This window comes from Triticum aestivum, chromosome 3B (assembly GCF_018294505.1).
Source record: "Triticum aestivum cultivar Chinese Spring chromosome 3B, IWGSC CS RefSeq v2.1, whole genome shotgun sequence".
NCBI lineage: Eukaryota > Viridiplantae > Streptophyta > Magnoliopsida > Poales > Poaceae > Triticum > Triticum aestivum.
This window is the reverse complement of record NC_057801.1, coordinates 689,362,546-689,376,819: the sequence shown is the minus strand read 5'-3', so window position 1 is coordinate 689,376,819 and position 14,274 is coordinate 689,362,546. Positions and strand designations below refer to the sequence as shown.

Below are 14,274 nucleotides of genomic sequence, written 5' to 3'. Positions count from 1 at the left end.
AGGCATGGGAGACGTCACCGGGCTGTACGTGTGTTGAACGCGGAGGTGCCGTCCGTTCGGCACTAGGATCTCCGGTGATTTGGATCACGACGAGTACGACTCCTTCAACCCCGTTCTCTTGAACGCTTCCGCTTAGCGATCTACAAGGGTATGTAGATGCACTCTCCTTCCCCTCGTTGCTGGTTTCTCCATAGATAGATCTTGGTGACCCGTAGGAAAATTTTGAATTTCTGCTACGTTCCCCTACAGCTCCCACCCAACACGCGAGGCTACAGGCTACTGTTTCTCGGTCAAATCCGGCCGCCTCCCACGCCATCACCGTCCGTCACGATCTTGCCTCGTTGCCATTGTTCTCCTCCCTAAAGCGTCACGTGTGATTCGAGCCAGCCAGATCCAGCCATGGCGGCTGAGATCCAGCTCGCTGATGAGCTCCTCTACCTTGCCTGAGCCCCACAACAAAGGATTTCCACGGTCATCTCTTCCCGCATGATGGTGGGTGAAGGAGGTGGACGTCTCCAGCATGTTAGCCGTGCCTCCCTCAGCTTTACCACCAAAGGGTCGTCTCCTGAAAAACATCGGCCTTGTCCTGCTAACTCTGCCAAGTGTGTGCTTCTTGGTTTGGTCCATCAGGTGTGTGTGTTCGCCATGAGTTCTTGCGTCTCGACGACGAGGCGGCGGAGGAGGCCCAAGGACCTCTCGGCCACAGCGACCAAATTCCGTTGGAAGGTGTCCACGGCGATAGACGGCGACATGGTCGGCCGCATCGCTGGGTGCCACGGTGTCGTCCATGTCGACAACGCGATGGCCTCAGTCGTCACGCTCCACCTCACGCAGCTGCAGTGATAGAACATCCAGATGGACGCAGTAAATGGTGAGACATGAACGAAACCAACCAATGCCTTGTTTTCTCCGGCCGGCGCCGACCTGCTCGACCAGACCCCTAATTTTTGTTTTGTTTTTGCAGTGATTTGCGACGAGGCATGGTACAACTCCATCAGCATGCTGGGAGACTCGGCCGGCTCCGACGACAATGACAATGAGTACTCCAACGTCAGCCATGGTATTGTGCTCGCCTGGTTTCTCATGCCCTGTAGTGCAGTTTCAGACTCGTGCTACCTCTTCAGCTTGCGTTGGTTTTCCCTTGAGGAGGAAAGGGTGATGCAGCAAAGTAGCATAAGTATTTCCCTCAGTTTTGAGAACCAAGGTATCAATCTAGTAGGAGACAACGTACAAGTCACCTAGTACCTGCACAAACAATCAAGAACCTTGCAACCAACGCGATAAAGGGATTGTCAATCCCTTCACGGTCACTCGCAAAAGTGAGATCTAATAGAGATAGTAAAGTAAATATTTTTGGTATTTTTGTTGTATAGATTGGAAAGTAAAGATTGCAAAATAGTAAACTAGATTCCATACTATGGAAAAAAGATGCAATATAATGGAAAAGAGACCCGGGGGCCATAGGTTTCACTAGTGGTTTCTCTCGAGATAGCATGTATTACGGTGGGTGAACAAATTACTGCCGAGCAATTGATAGAAAAGCGCATAATTATGAAGACATCTAAGGCAATGATCATGAACATAGGCATCACGTCCGTGTCAAGTAGACCGAAAAAATTCTGCATCTACTACTATTAGTCCACACATCGACCGCTATCCAGCATGCATCTAGAGTATTAAGTTCATAAGAACGGAGTAACGCATTAAGCAAGATGACATGATATAGAGGGATAAACTCAAGCAATATGATATAAACCCCGTCTTTTTATCCTCGATGGCAACAATACAATACGTGCCTTGCTGCCCCTACTATCACTAGGAAAGGACACCGCAAGATTGAACCCAAAGCTAAGCACTTCTTCCATTGCAAGAAAGATCAATCTAGTAGGCCAAACTAAACCGATAATTCGAAGAGACTTGCAAAGATATCAAATCATGCATATAAGAATTCAGAGAAGAACCAAATAATATTCATAGATAATCTTGTTCATAAATCCTCAATTCATCAGATCTCGGCAAACACACCGCAAAAGAATATTACATCGAATGGATCTCTAAGAACATCGAGGAGAACTTTGTATTGAGAATCAAAGAGAAAGAAGAAGCCATCTAGCGAATAACTATGGACCCGAAGGTCTATGGTAAACTACTCACGCTTCATTGAAGAGGCAATGGTGTTGATGTAGAAGCCCTCCGTGATCGAATCCCCCTCCGGCAGATCGCCAGAAAAGGCCCCAAGATGGGATCTCATGGGTATAGAAGGTTGCGGCAGTGGAAAAGTGGTTTTGTGGCTCCCCCTGATGTTTCTAGGGTATAAGAGTATATATATGCAAAAGAAGTACGTTGGTGGAGCTACGAGGGGCCCACGAGGGTGGGGGTGCGCCTAACCCCCTGGGCGCGCCCTCCTACCTCGTGGACGCCTCGTGGCATTTCTGACTTCAACTCCAAGTCTTCTGGTTTGCTTTCGGTCCAAGAAAGATCATCGCGGAGGTTTCATTCCGTTTGGACTCCGTTTGGTATTCCTTTTCTGCAAAATTCTAAAAAAGGCAAAAAAACAGAAACTGGCACTGACCCCTCGGTTAATAGGTTAGTCCCAAAAATAATATAAAAGAGCATATTAAAGCCCATTAAACATCCAAAATAGATAATATAATAGCATGGAACAATCAAAAATTATAGATAAGTTGGAGACATATCGACTCGTAGTGTACTCAGCATCAGATGCTCCCCCTCCTTGGGACAATGCTCTAATGATGAAGATCATCACACTTTTTATTTACTTACAACTTAAGAATTACAACTCGATACTTAGAACAAAATATGACTCTGTGTGGATGCCTCCAGCAGTGTACCGGGATATGCAATGAATCAAGAGTGACATGTATGAAAGAATTATAAAGGTGGCTTTGCCACAAATACGATGTCAGCTACATGATCATGCAAGGCAATAATGATGGAGCATGTCATAATAAACGGAACGGTGGAAAGTTGCATGGCAATATATCTCGGAATGGCTATGGAAATGCCATAATAGGTAGGTATGGTGTCTATTTTGAGGAAGGTATATGGTGGGTGTATGGTATCGGCGAAAGTTGCCTGACACAAGAGAGGCTAGCAATGGTGGAAGGGTGAGAGTGCGTATAATCCATGGACTCAACATTAGTCATAAAGAACTCACATACTTATTGCAAAAATCTATTATTTATCAAAACAAAGTACTACGTGCATGCTCCTAGGGGGATAGATTGGTAGGAAAAGACCATCGCTCGTCCCCGACCGCCACTCATAATGAAGACAATCAATAAATAAATCATGCTCCAACTTCATCACATAATGGTTCACCATACGTGCATGCTTCGGGAATCACAAACTTTAACACAAGTATCTCTCAAATTTACAACTACTCAACTAGCATGACTCTAATATCACCATCTTCGTATCTCAGAATAATCATAAAGAATCAAACTTCTCATAGTATTCAATGCACTTTATATGAAAGTTTTTATTATACCTATCTTGGATGCCCATCATATTAGGACTAATTTTATAACCAAAGCAAATTACCATGCTGTTCTAAAAGACTCTTAAAATAATATAAATGAAGCATGAGAGATCAACAATTTCTATAAAATAAAACCACCGCCGTGCTCTAAAAAGATATAAGCGAAGCACTAGAGCAATATTATCTAGCTGAAAAGATATTAGTGAAGCACATAGAGTATTCTAATAAATTCCGATTCATGCGTGTCTCTCCCAAAAGGTGTGTATAGAAATGATGATTGTGGTAAACTAAAAAGCAAAGACTGAAATTATACAAGACGCTCCAAGCAAAACACATATCATGTGGTGAATAAAAATATAGCCTCAAGTAAAAGTTACCGATAGACGAAGATGAAAGAGGGGATGCCTTCCGGGGCATCCCCAAGCTTAGGCTTTTGGTTGTCCTTGAATTTTACCTTGGGTGCCTTGGGCATCCCCAAGCTTAGGCTCTTGCCACTCCTTATTCCAAAATCCATCAAATACTTACCCAAAAACATGAAAACTTCACAACACAAAACTTCAACAGAAAATCTCATGAGCTCCGTTAGTATAAGAAAATAAACCACCACTTTAAGGTACTGTAATGAACTCGTTATTTATTTATTTTGGTGTTAACCCTACTGTATTCCAACTTCTCTATGGTTCATACCCCCCGATACTACTCATAGATTCATCAAAATAAGCAAACAACACACGAAAAAACAGAATCTATCAAAAACAGAACAGTCTATAGCAATCTGTAACTTTCTAATAATTCTGTAACTCTAAAATTGGTGGACGTGAGGAATTTGTCTATTAATCATCTGCAAAAATAATAAACCTAAAATCAATCTTATGTAAAAAAAATAACAGTTATTCTCGTGAGTGCAAAACTTTCTGTTTTTTACAGCAGGATCGCAAAGACTTCACCCAAGTCTTCCCAAAGGTTCTACTTGGCACAAACACTAAATAAAACATAAAACCACATCTAAACAGAAGCTAGATAAATTATTTATTACTAAATAGGAGAAAAAAGCAAAGAACAAAAATAAAATTGGGTTGCCTCCCAACAAGCGCTATCGTTTACCGCCCCTAGCTAGACATAAAAACACGAATAGATCTAGGTATTGTCATCTTTGGTATGCAATCCATAAGTGGCTCTCATAATATATTCATAAGGCAATTTAATTTTCTTCCTAGGAAAGTGTTCCATGCCCCTCCTCAATAGAAATTGGAATCTAATATTTCCTTCTTTCATATCAATAATTGCACCAATCGTTCTAAGGAAAGGTCTACCAAGAATAATAGGACATGTAGGATTGCAATCTATCTCAAGAAAATGAAATCTACGAGCACATAATTCCTATTTGAAACAATAAGAACATCATTAATCCTTCCCATAGGTTTCTTAATGGCGGAACCCGCAAGATGCAAATTTAAAGAACAATCATCAAATTCGCGGAAACCTAGCACCCAAATCACACAAAGCATAGCATTCATAATCTTTAATCTTAATCTTAATAGTAGGTTCCCACTCATCATAAAGTTTTCTAGGGGTAGAAACTTCTAGTTCAAGCTTTTCATCATAAGATTGAATCAAAGCATCAACAATATGTCTAGTAAAAGCTTTATTTTGATTATAAGCATGAGGAGAATTTAGCACGGATTGCAACAAGGAAATACAATCTATTAAAGAACAATTATCATAATTAAATCTCTTGGAATCCAAAATAGTGGGTTCATTGCTATGTAAAGTTTTGACCTCTTCAATCCCACTTTTATCACTTTTTGCATCTAGATCTAAAAATTTTGAATCATTGGGACGCCTTTTAACTAAAGTTGACTCATCTCCAGTCCCATATTTATCAAGATTCATATTGGAAAACAAAGATTTAATAGGAGTCACATCAATCACTTTTAGATCTTCATCATTATTATCATGAAAACTAGAAGAACACGCTTTTACAAACCAATCTTTTTTAGCACGCATCCTAGCGGTTCTTTCTTTGCACTCATCAATGCAAATTCTCATGGCTTTGAGAGACTCATTAATATCATGCTTAGATGGAATAGATCTAAGTTTCAAAGAATCAACATCAAGAGAAATTATATCCACGTTCCTAGCCAACTCATCAATCTTGAGCAATTTCTCTTCAATCAAAGCATTGAAATTCTTTTGCGCACTAATAAATTCTTTAACACTATTCTCAAAATCATAGGGCATCTCATTAAAATTTCCATAAGAGTTGTTGTAGGAATTACCATAATTATTAGAGGAATTACTAGGAAACGACCAAGAATTAAAATTGCCTCTATACGCGTTGTTACCAAAATTGTTCCTACCAACAAAATTTACATCCATAGATTCATTATTATTCTCAATCAAAGTGGACAAAGGCATATCATTAGGATCAGAAGAAACACTTTTATTAGCAAACAATTTCATAAGTTCATCCATCTTTCCACTCAAAACATTAATTTCTTCAATTGCATGCTTTTCTTTACTAGCAGATCTTTCGGTGTGCCATTGAGAATAATTTACCATAATATTATGTAGGAGTTTATTAGCTTCTCCTAAAGTGATTTCCATAAAAGTGCCTCCCGTAGCCGAATCTAAAAGATTTCTAGAAGCAAAATTCAATCCGGCATAATTTTTTTGTATAATCATCCACAAATTCAAACCATGTGTAGGGCAATTACGTATCGTTAATTTCATCTTCTTCCAAGCTTGTGCAACATGCTCATGATCAAGTTACTTAAAATTCATAATATCGTTCCTAAGGGAGATGATCTTAGCGGGAGGAAAATACTTCAAGATAAAAGGAAAAGAAGAGAACCAAGTTTTAGCACGATATCTAAGCGAAAACGGAAATAGCTTCAATTTAACAATATCATTATCCATATATTTCTTCTTTTGCATATCACACAAATCAATAAAGTTGTTTAGATGGGTTGTGGCATCTTCACTAGGAAGGCCAAAAAATTGATCTTTCAAAACAAGATTCAACAAAGCGGTATTAATTTCACAAGATTCAACATCGGTAGTAGGAGCAATCGGAGTGCTAATAAAATCATTGTTGTTGGTATTGGAAAAATCACACAATTTAGTATTGTCTTGAGCCATCGTGACAAGCAATCAATCCAACACGCAAGCATACAAGAAGCAAGCGAGAAGAGACGAAATTAAGAGGGGCGAAGAAAAGGCAAAGGTTTTCGAAAATAGTTTTAGAAGTGGGGGAGAGGAAAAGAGAGGCGAATGGCAAATAATGTAATGCGAGGGAGAAGAGTTTATGATGGGTACTTGGTATGGCTTGACTTGACGTACATCTCCCTGACAACGGCACCAGAAATCCTTCTTCCTACCTGTTGAGCTTGCGTTGGTTTTCCCTTGAAGAGGAAAGGGTGATGCAGCAAAGTAGCGTAAGTATTTCCCTCAGTTTTGAGAACCAAGGTATCAATCCAGTAGGAGACAACGTACAAGTCACCTAGTACCTGCACAAACAATCAAGAAACTTGCAACCAACGCGATAAAGGGGTTGTCAATCCCTTCACGGTCACTCACAAAAGTGAGATCTAATAGAGATAGTAAATATTTTTGGTATTTTGTTGTATAGATTGGAAAGTAAAGATTGCAAAATAGTAAACTAGATTCGATAATATGGAAAAGAGATGCAATATAATGGAAAAGAGACTCGGGGGCCATACATTTCACTAGTGGCTTCTCTCGAGATAGCATGTATTATGGCGGGTGAACAAATTACTGCCGAGCAATTGATAGAAAAGTGCATAATTATGAAGACATCTAAGTCAATGATCATGAACATAGGCATCACGTCCATGTCAAGTAGACCAAAACGATTCTGCATCTACTATCCAGCATGCATCTAGAGTATTAAGTTCATAAGAACGGAGTAACGCATTAAGCAAGATGACATGACGTAGAGGGATAAACTCAAGCAATATGATATAAACCCCATCTTTTTATCCTCGATGGCAACAATACAATACGTGCCTTGATGCCCCTACTGTCACTAGGAAAGGACACCGCAAGGTTGAACCCAAAGCTAAGCACTTCTCCCATTGCAAGAAAGATCAATCTAGTAGGCCAAACTAAACCGATAATTCGAAGAGACTTGCAAAGATATCAAATCATGCATATAAGAATTCAGAGAAGAACCAAATAATATTCATAGATAATCTTGTTCATAAATCCACAATTCATCGGATCTCGGCAAACACACCGCAAAAGAATATTACATCGAATAGATCTCCAAGAACATCGAGGAGAACTTTGTATTGAGAATCAAAGAGAAAGAAGAAGCCATCTAGCTAATAACTATGGACCCGAAGGTCCGTGGTAAACTACTCATGCTTCATCGGAGAGGCAATGGTGTTGATGTAGAGGCCCTCCATGATCGAATCCCCCTCCGGCAGATCACCGAAAAAGGCCCCAAGATGGATCTCATGGGTACAGAAGGTTGCGGCGGTGGAAAAGTGGTTTCATGGCTCCCCCTGATGTTTCTAGGGTATAAGAGTATATATAGGCGAACGACGTACGTCGGTGGAGCTACGAGGAGCCCATGAGGGTGGGGGCACCTACCCCACTGGGCGCGCCCTCCTACCTCGTGGATGCCTCGTGGCATTTCTGAGTTCAACTCCAAGTCTTCTCATTTGCTTTCGGTCCAAGAAAGATCATCGCGAAGGTTTCATTCCGTTTGGACTCCGTTTAGTATTCCTTTTCTGCAAAACTCTAAAATAGTCAAAAAAACAGAAACTGGCACTGGGCCCTTGGTTAATAGGTTAGTCACAAAAATAATATAAAAGATCATATTAAAGCCCATTAAACATCCAAAACAGATAATATAATAGCATGGAACAATCAAAAATTATAGATACGTTGGAGACGTATCAACTCCTAGTGTACTCAGCATCAGATGCTCCCCCTCCTTGCAAATCCAGGTCCTCTCCTAGAAGACGTCACCGGCGGCACGAACGCGGCACCGTGCAAGGACGCAGTGTGCTTGGTGGACACCGTGCAACGCCCCCAGAGCATCGCGGATGGAGGCGTGCCAAGGTGAAAAGAATGGTAGAGCATGGCATCATGCTCGCCTCGGCCTTTCCTAGGCTCGATCCCGAGCTACAAGGTCCAGCCGATGCCGGTCGTTGGGTTCAGCCTGCACCACAAGAGGAAGAAAGCGGCCATCGTTAGGCTCTCCTTCGGGTGGAGATCATACAAGGGCAATGTAATGACCAAAATGAGTGAGTCAACACCAGCACTTTCACCTACTGATCCAGCAGTATCATTCAAATTGTTTGTTAGCATTTCGTTTATGCTTTGCTGACAAAACTGACGATCAATTTAGCTGGCTCCGTGAAGTATCTGTATCGACCAAGAGCAGGCATGACGTTGCCGTATTCAGTCAACGAGAAACCATTGGCTGGCTGCTGGTCGATCCTCCAGCCGTCGGTGTTCAGAGTCAGAGGGGGGAAGGCTTCTTCAAGTAAGAAGCAATGTTACTGAAACTCCTGATATGCATTGATCCACTGTGTATTTCTTCTGTCAGTATGCCTGACTGAACCTTTTGAAATTGACCGCAGATACAAGAGGAAATCCCCATCCCCAAACTGCTCCCCCTACACCCCGATCGGAGCAGACATGTTTGCTTGCGCAAGGAAAGTGCACCACACCGCGCTCCCATCGCTGAAGCCCCACGGCTCCTTCCCTTCACTTCTCATTGTGAACATTCGGGTAATTCACTCGTATTTCTTCACCTACCTAACCAAGTAGTGTTGATTGCTTAGTGCATTTTTTTGAGAAAATTATTGCTTAGTCTGAGCTTAATAGGTTAATCAATATCTGTACAGGTGCCTACCTATCCCACTACCATGTTCTGTGAGAATGAGGGCGATGGTGTAAGCCTGGTCCTCTATTTCAAGATATTCGACAACTTTGACAAGTAAATTTCTCCGCAGCTCAAGGACATCATCAAGGTAAGTTGAATTGATTGCATTTGCATGGCATCATAATGTAACCCATTTTGAGTACCCATGAACAAATTTCTGATGAGTTCATGGTCATGCAGAGTGTTATGAACGAGGAAATGGAGAAGGTCAAGGGGTTCCCGGTGGACAGTAACGTGCCCTACACAGAGAGGCTGAAAATCCTGACTGGCATTGTAAACCCTGAAGACCCGCAAATCAGTGCAACCGAGAGAAGGCTTGTACTACAAGGTGTGTTTGGTTCGGGAACGAAGTGTAATGGAATGTCATGGTTCCGTTCCACTAGAATGGGTTGGTTCCGTCCTTGTGTTTGGTAGTGGCAATTTGAAGGAACGGAATGGTTACATTCTAGTGTTCAGTTTGAGACATATGGAATGGAATGGATTTATTATGTCACCATGAACTGGATTGAATTTCAGTCAAACAAAGGCATATAAATATTGTTGTTGAATCGAAGGCTTGAGCACACTGTCAAAAACAAATCATAGAGAAACAGAAAGAAAAGAATTGGACTAAAACACAAGATCAACAGCAGCCACCCAAATACCAAAGTCTGAATCTGAATCAACAGCAGCCACCCAAATTCGGTCAACAGCAGCTACCCAAATACAAAATCCGGTAGAGCTACTACAAATACCAAAATATCAAGAGCAGCTACCCAGATACCAAAATCTGGATCAACAGCAGCAGCCACCCAAATTCGGCCATGCTCCTCCTGTTCTTTTTCAGTTGACGGTGGTCTATGGGTGAAGTGCACTTGCTCCTTCAGTTACTTTTCGGCACCGAGGCCGTCCAGCCACTTGAGCTCGGTAGCCATGGTAGAAAGCTCGGCCAGCCTTCCTGTCGCACCAGGCCACATGCCTCCTTCCACCAGATCTTTGGGGTTCGAGGAGGAGAGACAAGGGGCAGGGGACGCCGGCGAGGCTGCAGTTCTGACCAGGGGCAGAAGATGGTGCCCCGCAGGAGGGGAAGGTGCTACGGCCGCCGGCCGCCGGTATGGCCATCGAGGGAGAGAGGAGAGGAGAGGTCGTGGGTGGCTGGGGCGCGGGGTGGGTGAGTCGTGGAGGAAGGGAAGAGAGTCACGAGTGAGGCGTTCCGCGTGGTCCGGCCGATTTGGAGGAACGCCCAGGTTGAGCATAATCAGGGAATATGCCGTTCCCTGGAATGGGTGGGTTCCGGTTCCTTCGGCGATCTAAACACGAGAACGGGCTCTGGAATGGAACCGACCCGTGCCGTTCCGCTTCGTGACTGAAACCAAACACACCTAGAAGCCAGTGCTGACAAGACCCCGGTACAAATTCTACAAGGTAGTAACCAGTTATACATGCTTCCTCACATCTCCATCAACCCACATGTGCTCAAATTAGAAATTCTTGATGCACCTCCAGTCCTGACTGAAACATCTTCATCTATTTGTTCATTGCGACGTAGGGATCGAACTACTTCGAGATCGACATTGACGTGCACCAGTTCAGCTACATATCGCGAAAGGGCCTTGAGACCTTCCGAGAGCGGCTGAAACATGGTGTCATCGATCTTGGGCTAACCATTTAGGTATTATTATTTTTCCTTTTGTTCTTGGCCTTAGGACCCGACCAAGATTTTGTTCCCTGAAAGTCTGAATGAATTTTACTGGAATAGCAGGGTATTTTAACTTGTAGTTCAAGGTTATTTGATTAGATAAAGGTTCTCATTGCATATTTTATGCTCAAAGAAAGAAATAATTTGTTTAACACCAGATGTATGTAGTCATGGTCATGGCGTTGATCCAGAGAAGCTCAACGACAATGGCATACCCTTCTCCATTTTGACATTGGACAAGGTAGTATTGATCTTTATGTATAAGTATTTCGTGCACATATTGTCTTTCCTAAGTGTTCTTCTTTTGCATTGCAACATACTCTGCATATATTTTATGGGCACACACGGACACATGTGGTGCGTACAAGTTATGTACTCAAATTTAGGGGTTGATAAAAGATTGTTTATCTTTGTGTCAGTACTCAAATTTTGAAGTTGATTGTACACATCCTAAAATGACATCCAAAGAAAATTAAAGAGAGTAAATAGCTAGCATAGTAACAAGTCTGGACAATATCATGTATATGGGCTTATCAAGCTATCATGCGGAAAGATTCAGTTTTCATACATTTGCAGGTTAACTTGCCATAGAACACCCTTGATAAAAAAATATCATTAAGTTTGGCAAGTGAATCCTTAGTGAAGATGATACTAAAATTGACAAACTTGCAAGTATTAAATGCCATCAATCGCAAAACAAAATTATCTAAAATTTTGCAAGTTTTACTACCTATTTTTGTTGTATAGTTCTACTTCTTGGAAAGAAGTAATGCACAACAGTCACCACAAAGAACACAATATTGTGTGCACAAGCTAGACTATAACTATCTAATTGATTTGGTTTGTCATCTGGTGTTTATCTAATTTATTTGTACCAAAATGAGTAATTTTGATGCACATCTTCTTTCCAAATAATAGTTGCTTCTGACTAGCGACTGGTGGCGCTGGATGTGCTATCTTCCTTTGTCGTGGAACTTCTTCGACTCAACCCGACCGTGTTACAGGGTTATCTCCCCCTCCCTCTCTCTTGACCCCCTATTATTTTCTGGATTGGAAGTGGCCTAAAGAATAGGATGGCACTTGGAACTAGCATTTACACATGTTTTCTCTCTCAGATTTTGAAGGTTGATTCTCTCCATAATCTTTACCTCTGATGATATTTCCTTTTCTTGGTATTTTGCTTTGTCATGTGCATTGTGACCTGGAGACCTTTATGATTACATCTGCAACATAGTGATAGGGAGGTGTTGCATATGGTGACTTCCAGTCTGAGTGTACATTTATCTCCTTTTACTCTATCATGCTAACGTATTATCTGAATCCCATTGTCTGAACAATGCCATTTATTTTATCTCCTGCCAAAATAATGAGATGATCTATATTTATGTCCCTTCTATTTTAATTAGATAGTGTTATTAGGGATATATAGTTTTGAAAGTTCAAACTAGATCTATTCATTATTATTAGTAATTGAGCTGCTGATTATAACAATATGCTTACATGAGTTTCATACTAAGTGCATATCATTCCTCGCTGATCTTCAGTGTGTTGTAAATATAGCTATAATATTCATTGTTAGTCAAATTACTTACTATTGAAATGTCGAGGTTCTCTATAAATGTCATCTCGCATTGGGTGTCTGAATTTAGACTCCGGCTGTAGGGTTGTTTGTGTTGTGTGGTATGAATTGCCTTTGTACTTCAAAATGCATGTATCGAGTGTCGATTTTCTGATAAAATGATCTATATATCTGCATTACAGTTGGAATATTCATATGTATGGTTTCACGCTTCCAAGAATAACAAACACTATGCACCCAGCTCTCTCTTTTGTGGCCACTAACCATTCACTTTCTTTTGTTCCTACAACCTTGATTGGCTTAAGTTTGATTTTATATTGCGTACTTCAAGCACCGATAGACCATCACATGTTTGAATTATTTATTTTTCAGAGATTATTTCTCTGGATTTCCATTTTTATTGATCAGAAGGCATGGGTGCAGGTATCAACAATTGCAGTGTTGAGTGGTCATAACCACTCGCTTTTGTGCCCACATTTTTCAAAAATACTGCAAAGATACATTTGATTTTAATTGTGCTAAAAACAACGATTTGGTCTGGACTAAGTACAACATACCAAATTGACATTTTCCTCTTGGTTATTTACTTACTGTACTGTGTCAGATGGCAATAAGTAGGTGAATTGTATGCTGGGATGCAAATTGTACTTCTAAGTAAGACCACACGAACTGCTAATCTGATTATCCGTGTAATAAAATCTTCTCTAATCTAAGCTTCAAAGCTACATGAACTACCATATTTTTTCATTTGTTGGCTGCACTAAAAATAGGGACATGCTCTAATAATGACACTTTCTATTTGCAGTAGTACTGTTGAGCCAATTGATACTAGGTGTGCATGAATATTTGCCTTGCCAGTATGATTTGATTCGGACGTGGATGGGTCATGTCTTTTATTTGGCTCGTTTCTTCCCGTGTTCCTCATCTTTCTGGATGCGTCGCAGTTGGGACAATGGCGTGCCGGAAGGCTGTCTTGCAAGTTGACCGGAGAGGGAGTACACCGGAGAGGCTTCTGAGATGGCTGAGGTGGTTCTTCGCTCCTCTGGTTGTCTTCTCATTTGTGTTGTACATGTGCTCATCCAGGGACTTGTTGTTTTTTAGGGATCTGTCTAGGGTTTGCTGGTTGATTTGTCCTGGTTGGGGTCTGCTTGTGCTCTTGGCTCCTGGGCTACGCCGCTTGAAGTTGCTTCGTTGGTTTCCTTGCAGGTGATTCTTTCCTCTCGCCTGCCCTCTTCGGTGTTTTTTCTAGGTTGTTTAGATTTGTATTTCAAGTTCATATGTATGGCGGCGCTCTCCCCTCCTCTTCTGTAGAATGGAGATCCTTGCTCCTTCTTTTATCTCTCTGAATCCCTAGCTTCCGCGAATTTAGTCCATAATGTGGAGATGTTCTTACAGGACCGTTGATCTGTGCATCCAGGCACCCAAGCTTTTCTTCGCGCGATGGTATCAGGCACACAGAGGGAGCTCTTCTCCATGGGTGCGATGAACAATGATCATGATCCCCGTTCCACACTGTCACCAGCTAGCAAGGTAGACCCCGTTTGCTTGGTCAACTCTAAAACATGCATGTGCTAGATTTGTTCAAGATTTATGCA

General features: G+C 41.6%; 1 pseudogene; it reads left to right on the top strand.

The window, feature by feature from the left end:
• Nucleotides 1–645: 645 nt before the first annotated feature.
• On the top strand, nucleotides 646–11,752 carry LOC123071774 (uncharacterized; annotated as a pseudogene).
• Nucleotides 11,753–14,274: the final 2,522 nt, after the last annotated feature.